At 33.3% G+C, this 4664-nt stretch overlaps 1 long non-coding RNA gene across 1 annotated transcript; it reads right to left on the bottom strand.

The window, feature by feature from the left end:
- Positions 1 to 261: 261 nt before the first annotated feature.
- On the bottom strand, positions 262 to 4142 carry LOC145508943 (uncharacterized). Its single transcript, XR_014055704.1, has 2 exons — positions 1172 to 4142; positions 262 to 463 (listed from the first exon to the last, which is right to left on the bottom strand). It is a non-coding gene; the product is annotated as an uncharacterized LOC145508943 (long non-coding RNA).
- Between the last annotated feature and the right edge of the window lie 522 nt (positions 4143 to 4664).

Raw genomic sequence — 4664 nt, 5'->3', positions numbered from 1 at the left:
AATGCTTTAGTGATGATGTACATTTACTTTGAGTATCTTCTCCAATGTGAATTTGTTTTATATATAATCAAAATATTCTGAAGTGAGATCACTTAATAAAATGAATTGAAATGTAACATTAAAAGGTGCAAGTTAAATATGATAATCAACCAAGTAAACAATGTCGCTTGTCTTCTCTTGTATACCTCTTCTGTGAGCTGTTTGTGGAAACAGGCTGATAGAGGGTTTAGTGACTGTACATCACAAACTTTTCACACAGCATTGTCAGTTCAATTTTTCATCTTTCTATTTTCATCTACCTTCATTTCAGTGAAATTGCCATAGGCTACTGATCTTGAATCAAATTTGTCTAAAAATAAAACATAATGAAAATGGGAGTTGATAAATGGAAACTAGTCTCAGCCATCAGTTTAGATCTTCAGCAAATAAATTCTTCAGGTTATGGAACATCAATACTTAATGCCTGTAGTAACAGGAACAACAAGATAAATGAATATAGTTGTGATTTTCAACTAATTAATATCAATATTGTATTCATTTACTATAGTAGTTATTTAAATATCCACTGAGTTAAGTTGTTGTTACCATTTGGAGTCCTATTTTACCTACTGAAGATTTCAAGTAAATGTCATTGACTCATTTTCAGTGTTAATTATGAACCTAGAATACAAGATATATGTTATAAAATGAGAATCAATTTGTAACTATCAAATCAGAGTCACATAAATTAGTGTATATTTTTCTCCCTTTTGGGAGATAGAATGTATATACATTTCTGAGTGAGAATGAAAATAAAGAAAGAATCATGTTTTTCTCAGCCTCTTCTTGGGTCCTAGTCAAGATGAATTCTGAGAGGACCTCTTAAAAGCTGTAATCAGAGGATATAATTTCTAATGAAGAGAAATATCTACAAATATTTTCAAATGTGATGATGGGTTTCCTGATTGAATGTACAAGTTTCATAGATGCTAAACAAAATGGGCTTATTCCAAATTAAGCTGACACTTCTTTGGATCAGAGAAGGTTTACATACAGACATGATCAATGTCATTGAATTCTTTGTTATTTACTGATATTCAAAGATGTACTAAGCATTTTGCTATGATTTTAAAGCTTAATTTCCTTATTTAGTACTCCAATGTGCATCTTTACTAGCAAAGTTCATTCATACCAGGTTTTAATGCCAGCTTCCCTGGTAGCTCATCTGGTAAGAATCTGCCTGCAATGCAGGAGACCCTGATTCGATTCCTGGGTTGGGAAGATGCCCTAGAGAAGGGATAGGCTACCCACTCCAGTATTCTGTCTTGGAGAATTCCATGGACTGCATAATCCATGAGGTCACAAAGAGTTAGACACAACTGAGCAACTTTCACTTATATATCATCAGTTTCCATTTAAAAACATACCAGAGGCTTTAATTAACTTATGTGGAAATGTAAAAATGTAAGTTTTTTAAATCTCTGTTCTTAAATCACTGATGATTTTAAATACAGAAATCTCAGAGTAGATCACTGGAGAATAGAATTTCCTACTTTATTTTTAAACATTCTCTGAGTCACATCACTTTAGATTTAGGTAGCTATGGAAATATACCAGTATATGCCAGCCGTTATGTTTAATAATGTTTTTGTTGTTTTAAGATATACTCACATATCCACTAAAATTGTTTGATAAGAAAATTTAAATCTTTAACACTGCTCAAAATGACTGTTAAACAAATCCCAAATTTAATAAATTAATACAATAAAAAGTAAAATAGAGTTTATGTGTTAAACAGAAATAAAACATTTTAATTGTGTGCCTTTTAATTGCTCAAAATTCAGCATTTAAAATTGCTATTTTCTCAAGTGTATGCCAATTAATAATGTTTTCTGTTCATTGTGGATACTTTTTGATGGGCTATCAATTTTCAAAAGTATTTTAAAACCTTTGCAAATTTGTATAATGTTTTGAAGAAACTAATAAAGTTGAGGTTATAAATACAATTCAACTATCAAATTTCCAAATAAATTAAACAAGGGCAATTTATTTTGATGTGGGCCAAAGTTTTAGCATCTTTTATCTTTCTACTTGAAATGATGTTATCATAAACAGAATTCATAAAGCAGACAGATTTGCTAATTTTCTCTAAAATCAAGAAGGTGCTAGCCTTTGTATTTTCTTAAAATAAAATAGTATTATTTTAAATTGACCTTGCCTACCAATGCTCTTATAATAATCTTAGTATAAATTAGTCTCCAATTTTAAATAAACTACCAAACAAAACGTTGCATAACTCTTTGGACTTCATCCTCATAATGTTGAGTTATCTAACACTTTAATTTGTGGCTTACTTTAAAATATGGAAATGTGATAAGATCAAAAAGTTTCCAAACTTTAAAACAACCATAAAACACAGGCCTTGCATTTACTTTATGAATTTGCAGTCCGGTAGGTATTAGAAGAATCCGCCTTCAATACAGGAGATCCTGGTTCGATTCCTAGGTTAGAAAGACCCACTGCAGAAGGGATAGGCTACCCACTGCAGTATTCTTGGGCTTCCCTCGTGGCTCAGCTGGTAAAGAATCCACCTGCAATGTGAGAGACCTGGGTTCAATCCCTGGGTGGGAAAAATCCCCTGGAGAAGGAAAAGGCTACCCACTCCAGTATTCTGGCGTGGAGAATTCCATGGATTGTATAGTCCATTGGGTCGCAAAGAGTTGGACACGACTGGGCGACTTTCACTTTCAGGTATTAAAATAGTTAAGACTTCATGCTTAACTAACATGCATGTAAACACAAGCATGCTTTTAGGGTAAAATTCTGCTTCCTGTGAATATGTATATGTGAACAATTGGTTTGATTACTTGTGTTCAGACAGATTAAAGATAAATAAGCAGGTGTCCTGCCTTATGCAGATTCCAACAGAGAATAATAAATTTACCTTTCACAGTGGGCTCACCTAAACCAAAGAATTTTTTTTTTTTTTTTGAGCCTCTATCTTCTCGTGGCTTCAGTGAGGATAATCTGTGAGACAGGGCATAAAATGACTTATCATCAACAATGCTAGCAAAGTTTGACTCCCTCTCTATTTCTCAGTTTTGTTTAAACTCTGAGAAGATTCTTAGAGCATTGGTAGACGATTACAATAGTACTGTGTGGTGCTATTCTAAGCTGCTTCAGTCTTGTCCGACTCTTTGCAACCATATGATACTACTATAGACTCTAGAAGAAATCTAACTCCAATTGTTAGATAGCTTTCTTCAAATACCCCTTAGGAACATAGGAGTATTTGTTATCTTCTCATCTGCAAATTCAGGCCCTGGTGTCCAATTTTGGAACAGTAGTGTGCTACTTTTTTTACATCCTTTGAATTGTCCCTTCTATATTGGTCATGATACACTCTAACCTGCTATAACCAACCAACCAAACACACCAAAAAATGTCAATGATTTAAACAAAATAGAATTTTTTCTATCATGTCATAGAGTTAACAGAAAATAAACCTAGATGTGATGTATCTGACTCCAAAGCTAAATTCCTTTTTCAAACATTTCTCCATTTCTACTAACAAGAGTCATCAGAATTCAGAGTCTGTGAGATATAGTTCAGATACTAGAAAGCATACCAAGAGCTTTAATGTAATGAATATACTATTGTGTTAATTGGAAAAGTCAATTTTGGAAAATTAGAATATGATAGATAAATATGTTTATCTCAATTTCTGTAATTTTTTCTCTACTGATAGTAAATGTTTATTTAGCTCACAAATAAATATTTATATTAACAATACAAAACTTGTATATTCAGTGTATTATCTTTTTATCTTAGTGAATTATCTTTTTTTGTATTGCACTAGTCCTAAGAATTCAATTACGAAGGAAATGAACAAAGTTCTAGCAATTCTGAAGTTTACAGTTAGTGAGGAATTGATAGAGGGAGTGTCAGGAAGGAGGGAGACAGCCATTATAAGAAATATAGAAATAAGGCATCTTTAGACAGTGTTAAGTGCTATTTAAAACAATAAAATAAAAATAGAGAGGATTTCCCTGGCATTTCAGTGGTTAAGGCTCTGAGCTTCCAATGTGGGACCGCAGGTTTGATCCCTGTTGGGCAACTAAGATCCCACATAACATGTAGTATGGTCAAAAAAGAAATTAAAAGAAAAATGAGGAAAATAGCATGATAGAGTAGAAATACTGAGGAAAGCATTCAGATTGGGTGGTCAGGGAAAATCTTTCTGAAGAGGTGACATTTATTTAAGATTCTGGAGCACAAGAGAAATATCTGGGCTGGAGATAAATAACCATTTGGAAATACCCATCTAAAGAAAATATGGGCATATATGAATAAAAGGGATGAGGCTTGAAGATTCCATTACTGGTCCAGCTGGAAAAAATACATTTTGCAAAACAACACAAAAGGAGTGGCCACTGAAAAGGGGAACAACAATAACTAAAGATTATGAGAACAAGGAAACAAATAAACAAACAAAACTACTTCCAGAAGGGGGGAGAAGTCAACAGTGCAAAACACTGCTCAGCAAGAGAATGCAGTAAGGACAGAAAGCATATCTTTAGGACCCATACCTTTAGCACAGATGCAAGTTACTCATTGTTGTTGTTCAGTTGCTCAGTCGTGTTCAACTCTTTGTGACCCCATATACTGCAACACGCCAGGCTTCC

This window comes from Giraffa tippelskirchi, chromosome 6, assembly GCF_054371585.1.
Source record: "Giraffa tippelskirchi isolate mGirTip1 chromosome 6, T2T-mGirTip1v1.2.pri, whole genome shotgun sequence".
In the NCBI taxonomy this organism is placed as follows: domain Eukaryota; kingdom Metazoa; phylum Chordata; class Mammalia; order Artiodactyla; family Giraffidae; genus Giraffa; species Giraffa tippelskirchi.
This window is presented reverse-complemented; position numbering and strand designations above follow the sequence as displayed.